A 20946-nucleotide genomic window follows, 5' to 3' on the forward strand; every position below is an offset into this window, starting at 1 on the left:
GGGGAGAAGCGAGGGGGACACAGTGAAAGCGCCTGCTGTCTTGTGGGGTCACGATCAGAATTCTCTCTGCCTCGCTAGTGATCAGCGCCTGCCTCCGTCTCCACCCTAGGAGCTCGTTTCTATAAGGCAGGGAGCAGACAGGATTTCCAGAGATGACCACCCAGCAGGTCCCTGAAGGGTAGAAACGGGAGGAGAGCTTGAGCCCAGGCGCGGACCCTCGTGGCTTGGTGACTTCCTGCAGCTCACATCTCTCACTTGCTTCCTACCTGATTTCTGAACCCATTCCTTCTCTTGTGTGTATGATGCCCTGGGTTTAGTACCCGATGGCATCATCACAGTGCAGTGTGTAGACTTTGTGGACTGTACAGCCTACTGGAATGTTGTCTGTTTTCAAAATGGGTCCACAAACCCTGACTGCAGACCCCAGTGTGCCTCCCAGGGACTCACCTTGTTGATATGGCCCATGATGCTCTTTATCCCGACAGCGCGCATCCTAGTTTCTCTGTGTGAAAAGCTCACACGGGCTGCACCAGGGGCCACACCAGATCTATCTTACCCGAAATGCCCCAAGTGAGACTGTTGGTCAAAGGACACCATAGGCCCTAGAAACTTGTCTTTTATGAGCCCTAGAAGTCGAAGGCTAGAATTGAAGATGTTCTGCTTCTTTCTCGCTGCCTTGCCCCCCACCCATCCCACACATGTCCCCATAAAGTTGCTGAGTCCCACTGACTACTGGCTGCAAACCGCAGCACTATAGCACAAGACGTTGCACTTAGAAGCCACGAGATCACGAGGAATAGCAGTGGGGCTGTGGATGGAAGAAGTCTGGGCATAGAAATCTAGATTCGGGCCAGAATGTCTCTTGGGAGTCTGCCACTGTGGCCCCGTAGAGCTGGGGTTGGAGATTCTGGCCGGTGTGCTCTGTCTGGAGAAGACATACCTGACTCCTTCATGCCTCAACCTGTAAAGCGAGTGCAGGCTCTACAGGACAGGGCTCTGGTGGCTCTCTCACTGCTGGCCAGCCTCTCATCTTCTCTCAAGTTTGGGGACAAGGCATGTAGGAAAGGAAGCCCACTTCCCTCCTTGCCGACTTAAGCCAGTGGCTCCTGAGCCAAGGGGAAGTGGCTGGGGATTCAGTTAATGCATCGTTTCTGACAGCAGCCAAGACAGGAAGTAAATAGACTTAGGAACAAAGATAGGGCCCAAGATATCCCCAAAGGCCAGAGGGAGATAATGGTCTGCTCAAAGTCATAAAGAAAAGCAAACACTTTGGTAAAAGATGCATGTGACAGTTAAGTGGCTCTGGGCACATTTGGTCATAATTTGGAGAGGTGACAAGTGTCCCTTCCTGCCACCATCACCCATGAATGGTACAAGAGCCTCCTCTACCACAAAAGTACCATGGTGCTGTCCTAAGTCTGGGTCATGGCCACTGCCCACTTTCGGACAGAGTTGCCCCATCTGGACATCCAGGACAGCCCAGCACCACCTACATTGTTAGGCTGAAAACCATGGCTGAGGAGTCAAGCTCAGTGGTGACCACAAGGCAAGCTGGAGGGATGCTAAAGGGAATTAGTTATGCACAGAGGAGCACCGAGGCCCAGCTTTTAGTGTACCATCTTCCTAGGAAGAGCATCGAAAAGCCAAGAACAGCGTCCGCTGACTGCTGCGCTATCTGGAGAGCAAAGGAGAGGGAGGGCCGCTCTAACTTGATTATAGAGCAGTTAAAGACTTGCCTGATTCCTGTCTCAAAGCTCAGCCCAGCTTTTAAGGCAGTCCTTTCTAAGCGTAAGCCGCATTAGCCCTGTGGCTTGGCAAGGTCACTCATTTGCCAATCAGTCTGTGGGTCCTCAGTAAAGCGGTGGTGGGCGACACAGAAGGCCGGAGGGTGGCTGTCCTTCCGCAGCAGGTCTCCTGCAACATCAGACCTCCCTTAGGAAGTCACGACTCCATCACAGCTCACATGGGAGCGATTCGCAGAGCGGAGAAAAACCTCTATCACATCTTTCATCTTGGTGCTTTCATCAAAATGGATGCCAGAAAGATTTTCGGTTAGCTGAGAACATTAGCAAGGAGTTGAGGAGCAGGAGGCAAGCAGGGACCTGTGTCCCCAGGAGGGAGGCTAAGCAGATGCCATGGCTTCTGTGGTTCTCTGGGAGAAAGAGCTGAGGAGAGGGAGGGCAGCAGGCTGACTCAATGAGAGGCAGCTAGGAAGATTGATTGCGCCTCCTGGATTCCAGTTTTATCACAGGAGTTGTAGCACTGGACCACGGTGGCATGGCAGGGTCTGGAGAGAGAGAGAAGAAGAAGGGAGGGAGAGAGACAGAGACACCAGAAATCTAAAGAACAAATAGCTGGTCCTTCTTTTGAGCTGCCGGGAAAAGGGATGTGTCTGGACACAGACTACAGAAGTCGCAGAGGCAATAGAGGAGGGAGTGAGAGGCAAAGAAGGCCTCTGGTCCTTCAAGGTCTCAAAGGAGGAGGCCTGTTCTATTCCTGCTTGTGACAGTGACGAGAGTTGTGGAGAAGGAGGAGGATGTATATACAATAGAGTAAGGTTATAGTTCAAGGGTGCCTTAGCTCAGTCACCAGAGGGACTCTTAAAGTCACCACATCTGTGGTCTGACACGAAGGTTATCAGGAAACATACGGAAGCTTCCTTTCCCTGAGACTTCCCTCTGAGCTGTTCTGTCTCCCAGCAAGGCTGTGGAGGCCACCAAAGCAGGAAGAGCAGTGCATATGGCACCTAGCATAGAACCAAGGCGCTGGGGTCTTGACCCAGGCCATCTGATTGGGTGCGTCTGGGTGACGTGAGAGCTGCTGTCCAGGGAGTCAGGTGCTGCTGGCTTGCAGATGCATGCTGATTGCGAAGGTCCTGGGATTGTTGAGTCTCAGCCTGAGGCTTTTTCTTTTTGGTCATTTTATTATTATTGTTGTTGTTGTTAACATATGGATACATCGTGTGTGGGTACCCTCTTTTCCTTCATCTCTGCCCCCATTCCATTGGGACCTTCTTCAGTGGGGTTGAAGGTATTCCCTATGGGGTTGTGGGAGCATCAGGCTTTTAAAAATGCTGCTGATGGGACTGGAGAGATGGCTTAGTGGCTAAGGCACTTGCCTGCAAAACCTAAGGACCCATGTTCGATTACCCAGGACCCACGTAAGCCAGATGCACAAGGTGGCACATGCATCTGGAGTTCCTTCCAGTGGCTGGAGGCCCTGGTGCACCCATTCTTTCTTTATATCTGTCTTTCTCTCCCCACCGCCTTCAGTAAGTAAATAAATATTTTTTTTAAATGCTGCTGGTCTAACCAAATGTAGGATCCAGGATCCAGCTGGCCATGTAGAGCCGATGAGTGTCGTAGTGGCAAAGCCTTGGTGGCTCCGTGTCACTTGCAAGGGCATGGGGTGCTTCCACGGGCATGCCATTGAAACCTCAGGCCTGGGTGCACATTTGTAAATGGATGTCTCACGGACTATGTTGCTGGCGCCATGTATGAGAACTCCCTGTAGTCTGCAGTGCACGACATGAATGAAATATTCTGCACTGGGGGCTCCTCGGTGGGCTCCATAGAGTGACGTGGCCATTCTTTGTCGTGGACTATTGAAACCACAGGAGAGATGACCGCCACAGGACTGTGGGAGATGGTCTTGGGGAAATCAGTTCATAGGTTGCATAGGCTATTCGAGAACACTGGCCAACCTTCTCACACAGGACTGGGAACTAGAAGCTAAGTTGGCCAGTCTTAGCTTGACCAGCCTGGGATTTCTGATCTGACCTTGGAGTCTTCCCAGCTGCAGTACCATGAGCCCTTCCCTCCCCCAAATGATGAGTACCCCACTTGCATCTTTCCTGTTTCCCTCTGACAGCTGCAATGCCCCAGCAGTTGGGGTCCCTGAAGAAGGAAGCCATAGTGACCAGACTCACGGAGAGCTCTGCTCAGTGAGAAGCTGGGGTGTTGATGGACAGCTGTGTACTGGGGAAGTACTGGGTGGAGCAGGAGTTGGAAACACTGTTGAGGGAGGTGTGACACAGAGGCCGCCCCCACCCCAAGCCCTGTGACTCTGGGACAGGAAGAGAGCGTCTCAGAGCTGAAAGGCTGCCACCATCAGCAGAAACTAACCCGGAGCAGATGAGCTGTTTGCAGCCTCGCAGCAGAACTTCCAGGAATTTCTAGCACTAGTGACCTGCTTTCAGAAGCGAGAGCAGAGACCTTCTGCGCTCATGCAGCTGGCAGAACAAACAAGCAAAGAGGCAGATGGACAGACAGATAGCTAAAAAAAATGCTAGAGGCGACAGATGTTTTCTTCTGCCTTTTATAGCTCCAGGCTTCTGAAGCTGGGCATGGATTCTGCTGGGGCACTTGGAAGTGCTTCCAGAGGCCAGGGCAGGTAGGCATCTTCAATCCACAGGGCTGAGTGCGTGGACCTGGTTCCACAGGTTGCCACAGGAGTGGTTTGGGGTTTTGAAGCAACAACACTCGTCAGCTGAAGACTTAGGGAGATGGCTCCATCAGTAAAGTGCTTGTCATACAAGTCTAAGGACCTGAGTTCAAATCCAGAGCATCTATGGCAACACCATAGAGGTGGCAAGGTGGTGACATGGGACTGGCTAGCGTACTAGTTTCACTTTCGCTCAACTGGTAAGCTCCAGTGTCAGTGAGAGACCCAGACCTTAATAAACAAACAGCAAGCAAATGAATGAATGAGGCAGAGAGCTATTGAGGAAAAGATCTGACGTCAGTCTCTGGCCTCCATGTGTACTCTCAAAACACGTATGTACCAGCACACACATAAGCATGCATCCATACATGCAGACAACTACACATGCATATTCATGCAAAGAAAAAAAATACATTTGCAGAGTGTTGCAGCTTGGGGGGGTGGTTTATTCTGGAAATGGTTACTGTGTGTCTTCTCAAAGCAAGATGCCAGGGAAGCAGTGATCCATGTCTATAAACGCCAAGCTGGTCAGGGAACAAACTGGAAGCCGGTGATGGGAGCAGGGTGGCCCCGGGGTACATGTTCTGGGGCAGCAGGGAAAGATTTCTAAGAGGAGGTGAGCCTAGACCAGGAGATGGCTGGCTGAGTGCTGAGGAAAGTTAAGAACATTCTGGGCAGATGGGGAGCCTGGAGCCCAGGCAGTGCTTTCTGGAGCCCAGGCGGCATGTGGGTGAGGTGAGAGCAGACCCTCAAGGAGCTGTGCCGAGGGTGGCCTGTTCTGGTGTGACTCGCAGGAGCCACCACAGTGGCAACCTGATTGGATCTGCAGCTCTGTGGAGGATGTGATGGAGCCGGCTGCTGGCCAGGTTAGGTCCCCAAATGCCTCCTCCGTGTCTGCCTGCCCAGGGCATGTAGGCAGGCATGGGTGACACAGATGCCGTCCTGATCCTAAGGAGCTCCACAGAGTGGGAGAAAGGCCCGCAGGAAGCCAGAGGAGAATGTAAGGAGGTGGGCGGCAGCTGGGCTCGCTGGCTTGGCTGCATCTTGGCTGTGAGAAAGGGGCAGGATGAATTTAAGGGTTTTGCGGTCAGCAAGTGGGACAGAGGGGAAGCGTGTTACCTTCCGGGTCAAGAAGCTGAGGTTTCATCCTCCAAGCGACCAGGAGCTGGGCAATTTTAAGTAGACTGATACCGTCAGAACTTCTTTCGACTGTAGCGTTTGCGGGACTTATTATGTAACCAGTTATGGAGTATGCTCCCTTTCCACATTAGAGGTGAGATGATCATCAGGTGTCTGGTGGGGGGGGGGTGTGCTTAGTTCCTAAACATTAGCAAGAAAAATGAGTGCAAATCTTGACATATTGAAGATCCAGGTCTCAGGCTTTAAATCAAGTTCCTCTTCAGTCTACAGCAAACTGTCTGTCATGTTGGTGAAAAGCACTTCTGTTGTCAAGTTAACTGAATTCCAGTCTTCTAGGGAAGGGGACATGTCTTCTTTCTAGGAGGTGATGGTGCAAATGTTCCAAGCACTGTGAATGCTCAGGCATACGAGGACAGCAGAAATTAGCATTCCCCGCATCCCCTCCGTTCCCTGCCTTTCCTCATCCTGAGTCCCTGTCCCATTCTGCCTGCTGTCCCCTCAGCAGATCATCAGTCCATCATCTGCTGGGCCTCCCGACTCCCCCTCACTCCCAAAAACTAGTCAGCAGGGCCTCCCGTACCAGGGTGATGGGGAGCCTGTCACTTCACCAACAGTTGAGTGAGTGCCTTCTATAGGCCAAGTACTATGTCTCTGGCACTAGGGTCCAAGAAATGCATACAGTATTTGGAGAAACCAGTTTGTGATTTCACTCACAGCAATCCCTGCCCTCAAGGAGCTTACTTCCTCAAAGGAGATGAGGGATGAGCACATGGAACAGCATGTCACAAGGACTTACGTGCTATAGAGAAAGATGGAGACAGGGCTGGGAGGTGGCCTAGTGGTTAAGGCACTTGCCTGCAAAGCCAAAGGGCCTAGGTTCAATTCCCCAGGAGCCACGTAAGCCAGGTGCACAAGGGTGGGGGGCATACGTCAGGAATTTGTTTGCAGTGGCTGGAGGCCCTGGCGCAACCATTCTTTCTTTTTCTTCTCTCAAATAAAAATTAAAAATTAAATTTAAAAAATTGAGCAGGGAAAGACAGTGACAGAAGTGCACATTGGGAGTGTTCCTCCTCCGCCTGGGACCTGTCTTTGTGTGACCTGCCTTTGTGTCTGTGTGTACCGGCCCCATCGTGGTTTTTTGTTGTTGTTGTTGGTTGGTTTGGTTTGGTTTGGTTTTGGTCTTTTGAAGTAGGGCCTTGCTCTAGCCCAGGCTGGAATTCACTATGTAGTCTCAGGCTAGCCTCAAACCCTTCCTTCTTTATTCATACATCTAACCCTCATTGATGGCCCACTCTGACCCTGCACTGTGGGCACAGAAAGTTCCAGACAACCTGGAACCCAATGGGGGAAGCTGCAGGAGTCTGGGGACGGGGAGGCCCATTCCACTTGGCTTCTAGTTGGATCCAAGAGTTCTAGTCTAACCACCAGTTCAGAGAGCCTGGGCATGGAAGAAGGACAAAATACCACATGTTGAGACGGCCCCTTCACCCAGCTCAGAGCAGTCTCCTTCCCATCTTGTTTCCAAGAGCCAGGGACCCAGAAAGCAGTGCCCTCTGCTGTGTATTGCAGGTGATGTCTTCATTGCTGTTGGCTATAGCTGGGTTCGGAGAAATGGCTGCTGCCTGGGGAGGGCAGTCTGTGACTCGGCCCGTGTCCATAGCTTAGTGTACATAACAGGAATTATGCATGGCTGCCCTCTGCCAGGAAGCTTCCTTCGGGCCTGGTGCTAAAGAAATCACCACCGCCATTAACACACACACACACGTGTGCATGCACGTGCACATGCACTCCATTTGGGCAGCGGAGGTTTGGCCACGGGAGATCACATGGCCAATATGCCAAGTCCAAATAAGAGGTTGGAATGGACCCAGATGTCAGCAAGGGAATGAGGGACGTGGAGGAGGCTGCATAGGTTCACATTGCCTCTACCTGTTTTAAGGCAGTACTCCAACTATTCAAGGATTTGGGCTGAGGAAATGGATCAGAAGTTAGAGGAGCTTGCTTTCAAAGCCCTCTGACCTGGGTTCAGTCCCAAGCCAGAGGCACAAAGTGGCACATGTCTGGAGTTTGCAGTAGCAAGAGGTCTTGGTGCCTCACTCCCACCCCTCCCCACAAGTGCAAATAACTGAACACAGGTATTTTTTTTTTAATTTTTAATTTAGTTATTTGAGAGAGCAAGAAAGGGAAAGAGGGAGAGAGAGAGAGAGAATGGGCACGACAGGGCCTGCAGCCACTGCAAACAAACTCCAGAAGCATGCGCCATCTTATGCATCTGGCTTACATGGGTCCTGGGGAATCGAACCGAGGCCCTTTGGCTTTGCAGGCAAACACCTTTACACTAAGCCATCTCGCCAGACCAATACATGTATTTTTAAAAGCACATATCAATGTAGAAACAAAAACCAGAGCACTGTCCATGTGCCCTGTCACCCAGGTACATCTGTCTCACCGTTTTGAGCTTGTCTCCTTGGCTCTGGCACTAACTCCTAGCCTCCTTTATTCTCAACACTCAAGCTGCCCCTCCCCCCATGCATTTCATGTCTCTGACAATCCTTGAACAGACACCAGGAGTTTTCCTTCAGAGTTCAGCCATTTATGAACGTGATCCAAGGGAGCCTTGTATCTGAGAGCCTGCGTAACTTGGCTCTGGTGATGTTATTTCTGTTGCACTGAGATTTTGGAAAGGTCAGCTCCAGTGTTACACTTTTGTTGAAAACTTGGGTTTAAAGAATGGAAGCCAGGCTGGAGAGATGGCTTAGCGGTTAAGCGCTTGCTGGTGAAGCCTAAGGACCCCCGTTCGAAGCTTGATTCCCCAGGACCCACGTTAGCCAGATGCACAAGGGGGCGCATGCGTCTGGAGTTTGTCTGCAGTGGCTAGAAGCCCTGGTGCGCCCACTCTCCTCTCTCTCTCTCTGCCTCTTTCTCTCTGTCTGTCGCTCTCAAATAAAAAAAAATAAACAAAAATTTAAAAAAAAAAAAAAAGAATGGAAGCCGGTTAGATATATGCCGCATCACTGTAAGTTAGACTTGCAAAGAGGTCAAGATACCAAAAGCTGAGAGTGGGGACACCGTGTCTCCAGTGTTGCAGCCACCGGCAAGTTTCCCACGGTAAACACCTCCACATCCACGCTCATGCAAGCAACCCTGATTAAGCTGCATCACACAAAAAAGACGTGAACGTCAAAGTAGGGCTACTTGGAAGAAGGGATTCAGCCAGAAGGGGAAGGGACAAGAGAAGATAGCGGGGTGAATGTCATCAAAGACATTGTAGACATGTATAAAATTGTCAAGAAAAAAACAGTAAATTCTCCCGGGATGGAATTATTAAGATACTAGGTGATGTTTTAGCACGAAGTGTCAAGGTCCACATGAGTATTTGCAAAGCCGGTGTAGGAGTTTATAAGTTGGAGAGCAAGGAAGGGCGGCTCCCCAGAGGAGGGGCCCGTCGGCTGTGGGTCTTGAGGCACCATCAGCATTTGGTAGTGAGGGCTCACATGTGTAGCCTACAAAAGGTTAAGAGACCCCACGCATGTATGTATAGGTTTATAAGCAGAAAGTCTGAGGCTTCATCCAATCCATTCCATCTGGGTACTGTTGAGCCATTCCCTACGTTCCCTGTAATATTGACTCAAAGCTAGTGAGGCAGCTGGTAGACACACTGAACCTTGAAACTCTCACCACATCTACCAAGGGTCATCTGAGTAGAGACCTAGAAGGCTCAGAAAGGGACTTGGGAGGTGCTAGATCGAATCATCCATAATACAGAGCTGTTACAGATCCTCAGAGCAGGAGCATGAGGCCCATTGCCTGCGACCTGAGCTCTCTCCACGCATGCTACAAGAAGGAGGTGGGCGTCTTTCCTCATGGGAAGAACCCTGGAGGCTGTGCCTGGGACGGATGAACAGCTCCTAGCCCACGTTCCAGACACTGTGACACACGGCAAGAACATGGCTTGTAGGTCACTTGGGACGGAAAACAGCTCCATTTTTATTTGATTGTGTGTTATAGTTATATCAACTAAAAGCTTTAAGCCTTGGCTCTTACCTGACAAATGGAGACTGTAGACTGGGCATGCAGGCGCACGCCTTTCATCCCAGCACTTGGGAGGCAGAGGTAGGAGAATCACTGTGAGCTCAAGGCCACCCTGAGACTACATAGTAAATTCCAGGTCAGCCTGGGCTAGAGTGAGACACTACCTCGAAAAAAAAAAAAAAATGGTGGGCTGGAGCAATGGCTTAAGCGGTTAAGCACTTGCCTGCAAAGCCTAAGGACCCCAGTTCGAGGCTCGATTCCCCAGGACCCACGTAAGCCAGATGCACAAGGGGACGCACGCGTCTGGAGTTCGTTTGCAGTGGCTGGAGGCCCTGGCGCGCCCATTCTCTATCTATCTGCCTCTTTCTGTCTCTGTCTGTCTGTCACTCTCAAATAAATTTTTAAAAAAATAAAATGGAGTCTCTGCTACCTGCGCCTGGAATAGCTGATAGGATGGAGTGTCCCTGTTGTGAGGACCACAATTCCTGAGGGTCATGTATTTGAGTAGAACAAAATTAAGCTTTTAGTGCCCCAGCCTCTGCTTGTTCCAGAGGCAGCCACTCATCTGCGGAACTTCAAATGTGAAGTCCCGCTGTAGTCTTTGTTTTCTCCCGGTTGTAAGATGTTGGGGTGGGGACAGTGATAATGAAGATGATGGTAGAAATGAGATCACTGGTAATGAGGGTGGCGATGGTGGGGGTGGTATTGAGGATGATGATGAGAATGACCGTGGCAGTGAGAGTGCTGGTCAAGATGACATTGGTGGCGATGTTGGTGATGGTAGCTTTAGTAACAATAATGGTGCTGCTGCTGCTGCTGCTGCTGCTGCTGCTGATGGTGTTGGTGGCAGTGATGATGATAGTGGTAACAGCAATGGTGCTGATATAAAACTGCGGCGGGGGGGCTGGAGAAACGGCTTAGCAGTTATAGCATTTGCCTGCAAAGACCAAGGACCCGGGTTCAACTCCCCCGGGCCCATGTAAGCCAGATGCTCAAGGGGGCACATGTGTCTGGAGTTTGATTGCAGTGGCTGGAGGCCCTGGCGTGCCCATTCTGTCCTTCTCTCCATCTGTCTCTTCCTCTCTCATAAATAAACAAATGAATAAAATATTTTTAAAAAAAACTTCTCCTCATAAGGATTCAGTTGTTCAGGAAAGCCACATAGCTGACGTGGAGCCCAAGGCAGGGAGGCCACACTGTCCCTGTTGTTATCCACGCCGTTGCGGGCGCCGAGCATTTCTTGGCAAAGACGGGCTTTGAGACAAGTTTTGACGTGGAAAGGGAAGAGAAGCGACGTGTCATGTCTTCCTAGAACATGAGCCAAGAGAGATGGACATACCAGTGATTCATTTGTCTAGAAAACAAGGTCCTTTCAAGCTCTTGACATGCTTTTTGATTTTTCAAAAGCTGAAACACAAAAAGGGGGAAATGTGCTTTCCCAGACAGCGCCTCGGCCTTGACTCTGCTCGTCCCTGGATGGGCTGCAGCAGCCCCCGCCCCTCCTAGGACCCCTCCTCTCACAGTGGCATCTCAGAGCGCTCCCCGTCTTTCTCTTCCATAAGTATTGGACATTTCAAGTGTTTTGCTTGCCGCAGGCCCCGGGGATACAGAAAAAAGGGACCATGCACAGAAGACGGAGCCCCCGGGCTTTGAGTCAGGTGGGTTCAAGTTCTCAGAGAGACCACATGCAGACTGCGCGAATGTGAATAAGATAGCTCTGTGCTCTGTAGCTTCACTTTTCTCATATGGATTACAGGGTGGGGTGAGGCGACGGCTCAGATGACCATGAGGACCTGATCCCCGGCACCCATACAAAACCAGGCGTGACAGAATGTACCTAGAGCCCCAGAGCTTGGGAGACAGAGGCAAGAGGGTCCCTAGGGCTCGCTGGCTAAGCTACTCTAGCTGAATCAGTGAGCTCTAGGTTCAGTGAGAGACCCTGTCTTGAAGGTGGAGCCTGGTGTGGAGGCACACGCCTTTAATCCCAGCACTCGGGAGGCAGAGGCAGGAGGATCACCATGAGTTTGAGGCCACCCTAAGACTACATCATGAATTCCAGGTCAGCCTGGGCTGGAGTGAGACACTACCTTGAAACCCCCCCCAAAAAAAATAATAATAAGGTGGAGAGCAGCTGAGGTAGACACCCATGCACCCATATATATATATATACATGTAAACACAGCAAACACATAAAAACACACACACAAAAGAAATGAAAGAAAATATAAAGCCTGGAGAGATGGCTCGGTGGTTAAGGCGCTTGCCTACAAAGCCTGACGATCCGAGTTTCACTCTGCAGGACCCAGATGCACAAAGCGGTGCATGCACCTGGAGTTTGCATACAGCAGCTAGAGCCCAGGTGCACCCCTTCACTCGTACGCTTTCTCTGTACCCCAATAATAAAGAAATAAATATACATTAAAAAGAAAAGAAAATGGGGACAAGAATACCCAACTCAAGGTTTGGAATGCAAATCACCTCACCTAGAACCTAACCTCTGGACAGCATTAGATAGACAGTGGCCACTGACCCCTGCTACTGGACAGTGTGTCCTTCGGTGGTAGGTGCAGGTTGGTGGCGGTTACTCCTGTCAAGGCCATGGTGCGCATACTCCACTTCTTTGGTTTATTTCATTCCAGTGGAGCCACGGAACAAGGGGAGTTGTTCCCACGTGCTCTCCTGTGACCTCATTCTGCTGTCTCCACGTAGGAAGGCAGCTGTGCTGACCACTGTACCACGGTGCCTCACACGTAGGCTTGCCTCGGCAAAGGGAAAAGGAGTTCGTGGAATCGGTCAGTGGGAACGGAGTCAGTGACATCACTGTGATTCGCCTTGCAAGTGAGGTCCAACCCTGTCCTATCGTCCAGCCAGTGTCCAGGCTGGGTGCTTGGTAACTCGTTCCTTCCTCCCAGAGCACAATGCGTCTATCTCAAGACACCAGAGCAGATGAGGCCACTCGCCCAGGCCTCTCAAGATGGTCCTCCCTCTACCTACACCCCAGCCCACTACAGATATGTCCCTGAAATTATGGGGGAAAGGGCTACAGCTGAGGGTCACTGGAAACTCTCCATACGTTTTCCACCCTGGTCCATCAAGTTCTAAGAGAGAGCCCCCCTTTCAGAGAATTCCTTGTGACAGAGCCCATGAACTTGCCCTTGAAAAACTCTTACAGTAGATATTGTCATGGCCACACTCCACAGTGTCTAGTTGAGTCAACACAAAAGACAGCCTGACTGGCCAGAAAAGGCCATCTTTGCTGATGTTTGTATAAATTCTGTTCTCAGGCTTCCTGGACTTTTAGAATAGAATTATAGTAATTACATTTACCCGGTCAGTTGCTTCTGATCTTACGTAGAGAAAACAAGTCTGAATTATGTACTTAATGTAACATTTAGGATCCTGTAACATCAGAATCATTTCACACAGCTCCTTCCTAAGTGCCTTACGTTTAATGAGTTACTCTCAATCATGCATACATTATTAATTTATAACATAAAATAAATTAAAAGCAGTGGAAAAACGAAAGCTCCCTTGTTGCAGGAATGCATCATTAGGACATTACACAGCATCATTTCTCTACACACTTCAAGAAGAAAGAATGGGAGAGGATTCTTTTTTTTTTTTTTCAAAGAAAGGTTTTAAGTACTTTACCAACAAAACAGGAATAGGCAGATTAATATTTTATCAGGAGTAAGTGTGGAGGTATATCTCTCAAATGCTAACTGGCTGTTTTCTAAGCCTTTGGTTTTCATTAAAGGTGGATGGAAGTTGGTGTGTTTAAACCCCATTTTGGGGGCTGGAGAAATGGCTCGGCACCTAAGAACCCATGTTCAATTCCCCAGAACCCATGTAAGCCAGATGCACAGGTCTCAGGTCATACATGTGAACAAGGGGGTGCACACTTCTGGAGTTCAGTTGTTAGAGGCCCTGACACACTAATTCTCTCTCTCTCTCTCATAAAATAAATAAACAAATCTCACTTAGGGAGTGTCATGTGTCAAGGAAAAGATGTTTCCTCCTATGTCTTCAACGAGGGGATTGACAAGGTGAAATGACTGAAGAAGTCGTGTGTGCGCATGCCCTGCCACGTCCTCGTTGTTGAGGAAGGCAGAATAGCTCTACCCTAGAGAGGAGAGAGGGAGCCATCTCAGTTACCTGGCCCAGCCTCCAGGAATCCTGAGTAAGATGCAACTGTCCCGCTTACTTTGCCAGCGTGGGGCAGGTCACTTGGGTAGGAATGGGGCACTTGGCAGCCAAGGTCTCTGTTGCCCCGCTGCAGTGGAGTTGGCCTCAGGAAGGGAGAACCTGGCCAAAGACTCCTCCTCCCAGGCTCCTTCGCCCTCACTTGGGACAAGAGATTTCTCTTTAGAGGAAAGAATGTAAGAGCCACACGATGGGAAGGCTTAGCTGAGGCACTGTCCTCTCCACTGGGACTGGGGCATTCATGATCCCACAGCAAGTACTGATGACCTCGCTAACAAGGGCCCTCAGTGGAATGGGGGTGAGAGAGAAGGGACATAAGAGGGTAATATGATGGGAATATGATCAATAAGCAATATGTCATGCAATAAAGTCCTCAATAAAACTTGGCAACAAAGAGTTCCGTACACCAGCTGAGCACTTGGCCTCCAGCTGATGGTGCTGTTTTGGGAGGTTGGGGGATTCTTTATGACATGGGAACCTACTAGAAGTGGGTTGCTGGGGAAGTGAGCTTGAAGATTACACTTACTTCTGGATCTAGTCTGATTTCTCTGCTCCCTGATCGGCCAAGATGTGAGGAGCCAGCCCCAGATTCAACCTCGACGCAAAAGGGAGTCGGGGATTGGGAACACGGCTGCCACCGTCTTTGAACAAACCGTCTGCCACAGCATGAGGCATGCTGGGACAGAGACATTCCTGAGCTGTAATGTGGTGACCCACCTAGAAGCCGCAGGTCCCTGAGGGGCCCTCCTGAAGCCTGACCTGACATGGGTGTGGAGACTGCCATCTTCCGGTACAGTGGCCATCAGCCACCCTCGGCCTGTTGGGGCCAGATGTCCGCCCCAGCTGCCCTGCATTTCAGCTTTAGCCTCAGACGCCTCTGCTGTCTGAGAAACCAAGACCTTGTCAGTGAAGCAGAATGATGCCTGTGTAGATAGAGAAGACTCATAAAGGTGCTGATGAATTATTCAGAGGGTGGAAGAGCGCTCCGGAACTGGCGAGCGAGAGCAGGGTGTATTTTTGCTGGCCGCTGTCTCCTGCATCCCCTCCTGCATGATGATTTTCTCAATAGGAGAAGCACTCTGTACAAATAGTGTCCAAAAACGAGAAGCTACAGGCCACTGATGACACGGCTGTTCCTAACCCAAGTCACGTCGTCTGGTGCTCTGAGCTGCTGTAGGACCAGCACTAGTGACGGTTCGTGGAAGACAGGCGGCGGCAGGCGAGGGGAGGCGGCCGCGCACAGCACGTCGCTGGCATGCGTGTGGGCAGCAACGCAGAGAGGACGCTCTGGGAATTGGGGATCCTGTTGACGAAGGAAGTCCTAGTCAAGTGATGAGGGGCGCGGCAGTCAGGCCCGGCCGTGACACTGTTCTGGGAGCGCAGGCAGGGACAGGAAGCAACAGACATCACGGGCACTCCCAGTTTCTAGGGCTGGACACCAAGGTGTGAGACCACCTGGGGTGGAATGGGACACAGGACTAATGGTTTCACTAGCTCCAGGGCCACGTCACATGGGCAGCCTGGGTTCTAAACACATGAAAGAAATACGAAAGAAAGGAGGGGGGAGGAGGAGGGAACAGAGGGCAGAGAACAGATTGAGTGCATACGTCTTGTGTGAGAGAGAGAAGGAGAGGAAGGGGGAGAGAGAACAGTGCTCAAAAGTTACCCGGGCAGAGAGGGGGGCGGAAATGGGATGATAGCTCTGTAAAGAATTTTGCTTGCGAAGCCCAAGGGCCCAGCTTCAATTCCCAAGCCACTCATGTAAGCCCAAACACGAAATATGGCATATGTATCTGGTGTTCGTTTGCAGCGGCAAGAAGCCCTGTTGCACATATGTGCGTGCGTGCACACAAATAATTTTTTTAAAATAAAGGTTATTTGACATAGTTTGGTCAATTGATTTATTGGTTGAGTGGTTGACTAGTTTTTGCTTTAAGCAATGTTTACCAGAGAAACACATTCTTCTAATTAAATACCCACACACACACGCGTGCGCGCACACACACGCGTGCGCACGCAGAGGAAATGGGCATAGGAAAGAGGAAACAATAGTTAGGTTATACTCCAAAGGTTCCCATCTTTCTGCCTGCTGTAATCAGAGACGGTGGCGCCATGCAAGTCCCTGCCAAAAGCCGCGCGTACGACATGGTCCATGCACCAAGCCTTGCTGCTTCAAGGAGGCAAGTCACATGCCCGCACCCTGCCTGTCCCGCATGGCAGGCCCTCTCAGCAGGGTGGCCACGCACAGCCCAGCCATGGCATGTGAAGGTCACAGCCCAAGCTCCTTCTACTGCAGGCTCTGTGCATGTGATAGATCAGTGAGTCTCAAGGCACCCGTCCCAGGAGGCACACAGCCATTTGTGGGTATGTCACAGCCTGTAGGGAATTGTTGACCAACAAAAAGCTGGAAGTGTCAGTGCCAGGCCTGTGTGGTGGGGACCAAATCTCTTTCTTGTTTCTACCTTCTTCCTTAGACCTTTTCCCTCTGTTCCACAATGAAGTACTTGTGAGAGGAAGGGGAATTCCTCGTGCCCTCCTCTGCTGCAGCAGGGAGCCAGCTTGTCTGTGCCAGCAGCTCTGGAGGGAGGGAGAAGGGTGGGCATTGCAACATCTTGCCCATTACTGGGTGCTACAATACACTCAGCTTTACCCTGTGATAAATTTTTGACCTCTTTTAGGATAAGTTCATTGCTCAAGAGATGAAGGGAGGTGCTGGGAAAAGGTGGATAACGTTCCTGCTGTGTGAATGTGATGACCTGAATCCAGTTAAAAGCCAGATGCTGGGCTGGAGAGAGTGCTCAGTGGTTAAGGCATTTACCTGCAAAGCCTAAAGGCCCAGGTTCCATTCTCCAGTGCCCACATAAAGCCAGATGCACAGTGACGCATGCATTTGGGCTTAATTTGCAGTGACTGGAGGTCCTGGCATGCCCATTCTCTCTCTGTGTCTCTCTTCTCTCTCTCTCTGCTTGCAAATAAATAAATAAAAATATTTTTTTAAGTCAGATGTGTGCTTGCTTCAGCAGCAATATGCTAAAATGGTAACAATACAGAGAAGATTAGCATGACCCCTACACACAGATGACATGCAAATTCCTGAAGCATTCCATTAAGAAGCATCAGGTACTGTAGCAGACACCCGTAATCCCAGCCTCTGCCTCAGACAAGGGAAAAGGTGAGGACTGACATCGAGGCTTTGCTCAGACTTCTACGTGCACCTCATGCATGTGTGTGCGCGTGCGCACACCCCCCCACACACGCACAGGTGAAGCAAATGAAATGATGAGCAGAGGTATTATCTGAACAAGGAAAACTGTGAGCGAAGGTAGTGGGGACAAAAGATAGCAGGTGCGCTGCCCTGTCGCCCGTGGACAGGAAGTGGCGAGTGGACACGCAGGACTTGTAACTAAGGAACTGTGTTGTTATTTTTCTCACAGTGAAAAAACACCTGGCAAAGAAACTTAGGGAGAAAAGGTTTATTTGCGTTCCTGATTTAGGGGGCACGGCCTGTCATGGCAGAAGACATGGTGATGGGACGGCGCATTGGCAGGACCTTGCTTGCAACTGGGCAGAGCAGGAAGCAGAAATGGAACAGGAAGTGGGGGTGACCTGTAACCCTCAAAGCCCACTGTCCCAGTCACCCACTTCCTCAAGCTAGGACCCCCTTCCCAAAGTTTCACATCCTCCCAAAACAGCATGACCAGCTGAGATCATTGTTCAAACACAAGAGCCTGTGGGGATGTTTCATCTTCAGACCACAAGGGTGACTCCTTGACCCACAGCCATTCTGGGAACAACGAGTAGGTGGAAACGATGGGAGAAAAGGGCACATTTAGAAGTGCCACAGGACAGCTTAAAGCCCTGTGAAAACCTAGTGAAAACTTGCAGGACTGCTTATGAAGAAAATGACAATTTCTCGAGACTCAACAACATTACAGTGTGACCCCCTCCCTAGGTTCATTTATGTATAATGCTGTCCCAATTAAGAGGCCAAAGGTTTGGTTTTTAACACATGGACAGCAAAACCCTGAGAAGGAAGAGAGATTGGCTGATGTGGAGGTAAAAGTAACCCCAGAAACCCCAGTATTGAAGCAGCCTGACCAGGCAATACCCAGACAGAATACCATGGAAAACCAAGGGCAGTTACATGCACAGACATGGCTGCGGAGATGGCTCGTTGGTAAGGCTCTTGCCTTGCAGCCCCATGGGCCTCATTTCAATCCCCCAAGCCCATGATTGTTTGTTGGGATGAAGACAGGTGGTTCTCAGGCTCACTGGCAAGCTAGTCTATCCTAGTTGGTGAATTCTAGACCAGTGAGAGACCCTATCTCAAAAAAAAAAAGTGGATGGTATCTGATGAATGTTACCTGAGGCTGGCCTGCACATACATGTGTGCATACATGTGTACATACATGTGTACCCTACACACACATGGATATGTACATACACCAATAAAATAGATACATGGAGAGCTCTGGTGTGCAATTGGCAACACACACATCACTGAAGGAAAGACAAACTAGTAAAGAATGAAAAAGTGTCAGGCATGGTGGCACATGCCTTTAATCCCAGCACCAGGGAAGCAGAGGGAAGAGGATGACAGTAAGTTCAAGGCCAGCCTGGAACAACAGAGTGAGTTCAAGGCCAGCCTGGAACAACAGAGTGAGTTCCGGGTCAGCCTGGCCTAGAATGAGACCCTACCTCAAAAAAACCAAAGCAAAAGAAATGAAAAACACCAAGAAAAATAAATTTTAGGTATACATCCTACTTAGGTGATTCTCGAAGAAATTACAAACGGGGGCAGTAGAAATGGCTTAGTGGTTAAGGCGCATGCCTACGAAGCTTAAGGACCCAAGTTTGATTCCCCAGAACCCACGTAAGCCAGGTTCACATGGTGGCACATGCGTCTGGACATTGTTGTCAGTGGCTAGAGGCCATAGTACACCCTTTCTCTCTCTACTAAATATACAAATAAAATGTTTTTTTACAAATTACAAGTGGAATGTAGGTGTTAAACATGAAATTGTATGAATGCTTTATACCTTCACATCTAGGAATTCACATTCACGGATGTACTGCCAAGTTTGGAGCCCCTAAGTTTGAACAAGATTTCATTGCACTTTATAATTAGCTAAGGATACAAGTAATCTAAAATATTCACCTGTAAAAGACACTGTATTGGGGGCAGAGACAATGTTTTCACCCAGGATGTAACCACTGGTAACTTGTACATGCCTGGTAAATAAGCTCCCACCCATGTTGAAGCAAGCAACCCTAATTAAAAACTCACTGGAATCCATACACGGATACACACATATACACGGGCACACACAGAGAGACACAAAGACATCAAGCAGGAGAGGGGCAAGTTGGTAAGAGTAGGGGGTTCAATGAGAGAGGGAGAAAAGAGAAGATAACAGGAGGCGATTAGAATTGAAATACATTGTATACAAGTATAAAAATCGTCAATAGGTGAAAAATGACGTGAGGCCTGGGGAGTTGACTCATCACTTGCAAAGTGCACTAGTCCAGGGTTCGATTCCCCAGCACCCATGTAAAGCCAGGTACACAAAGTGGCACATATGTCTGGAGTTCATTCACAGTGGCAAGAGGCCCTAGCACACTTATATGTATTCTCTCTGTCTAGTAAATAAATAAAAACTTGTTCAAAGACCTTTCAAAAACAATGCTAGGTGTGGAGAGACGGCTTAGCAGTTAAGGTGCTTACCTGCTAAGCCTAAGGACCCAGGTTTGATCTCTTTCTAGATCCTACACAAGCCAGATGCACAAAGGTGAGGCAAGCACAAGGTCTCACATGCCCACTAGGTGGCGCAAGCATCTGGAGTTCAGCTGCACTGGCTGAAGCCCTGGTGCACCAATTCTCTCTCTCTCTAAAATATAAATAAATGCTGTGTAAGCTCATTGTCAGTCATAATTAAAAGCTGTGTGTTTATGTGAAGATAAATAGGAATTCCAGAAAAAGCAGACAAGACAAGGCACACTGCCACTTATATTTAAAACAATTTGCTGGATGCGGTGGTGCACGCCTTTAATCCCAGCACTCGGGAGGCAGAGGTAGGAGGATCGCTGTGAGTTCGAGGCCACCCTGAGAATACAGAGTTAATTTCAAGTCAGCTAGAGCTAGAATGAAACCCTACCTTGAAAAAACAACAACAAAAATAAAAATAAAAACATGCACAAGAGTTAGGAATGTAGCTGAGTGGCAGAGTGTTTGCTTAACATATGCAATACCCTGGGTTCCATTCCCAGCTCTGAGAAAAAAATTAAAAGTAAAGACTAGAAGAGCAAGGAATAGGGATTGGATGGCTGTATTGCTTAAATATACATTTACAAATAAGAAACTAAAAACCCATTTGCCTGGTAGTGGAGAAATGAAACAGGTGTCCGGATGCATTCAGCTCTCCAAACAGGGTACGTGATTTTACAGTCACACAACTAAAAGGAGTGAAGGGCGTCTCTTCAGAGTTTGGCATACAGTCTCCAGGGAAAGCTTCCTGATGGTGGGAAAGAAGCATGGTGGAGCAGAGGACGGACATCACCTCCGTCCCAGCAGGTGGACAACAGCAGCAGGAGAGTGAGCCTAACTCTAGCTAGTGGGAGCTGGCTACCACACCCCAACGCCCATCCCACAGTAACACGCCTCTTCCAGCAAGGCTCCAACTCCCAAATTTCCACCAACCGAGGACTAAGCACTCAGAGCGAGCACGCAAGCCTATGGGGGACAACTGAGTCAAATCGCCCCTAGAGAAAGAAGAGCCAAGCACAGCAGTGGCACCTCCCCAGGTGCTCTCTGATGAGCCCTTTGAAAAAATCATGTGCAGGAATGGAAGGGAAGGCCCCTGGCCCAGGCTGGATGCAGCCAAGGCAAGAAAGATCCCCGGAGTGATGCCCCCCAGGACGAGCTGTATCTTGGGAGATGTCGCAGACAAGGACTTTGCGCCGTTCTTCCTTCGACACGTGTGTGTGCATGTGCATGTGTGTGTGGAGGCCAGAGGTTGACGTTGGCCGTCTTCCTTGGTCACTCTCCTCTTTATTTTACTGAAGCAGGCCTCTCATTTGAGCCCAGAGCTCACCAGTTCCGCTAGTCTAACCAGCCAGCTTCCCTCAGAG

The 20946-nt window shown here is 49.7% G+C and overlaps 1 protein-coding gene and 1 non-coding gene across 3 annotated transcripts in view; both read left to right on the forward strand.

Annotated features, from left to right (window-relative positions):
• The window catches only part of Slc35f3 (solute carrier family 35 member F3), a 256842-nt gene that overhangs the window by 182855 nt on the left and 53041 nt on the right, over positions 1 to 20946 (forward strand). The gene's annotated exons all lie outside the window — the stretch shown is intronic.
• Positions 16827 to 16931, forward strand: LOC123461177. The gene has a single exon (XR_006637489.1). It is a non-coding gene; the product is annotated as a U6 spliceosomal RNA (small nuclear RNA).

Source organism: Jaculus jaculus, chromosome 5 (genome assembly GCF_020740685.1).
Source record: "Jaculus jaculus isolate mJacJac1 chromosome 5, mJacJac1.mat.Y.cur, whole genome shotgun sequence".
In the NCBI taxonomy this organism is placed as follows: domain Eukaryota; kingdom Metazoa; phylum Chordata; class Mammalia; order Rodentia; family Dipodidae; genus Jaculus; species Jaculus jaculus.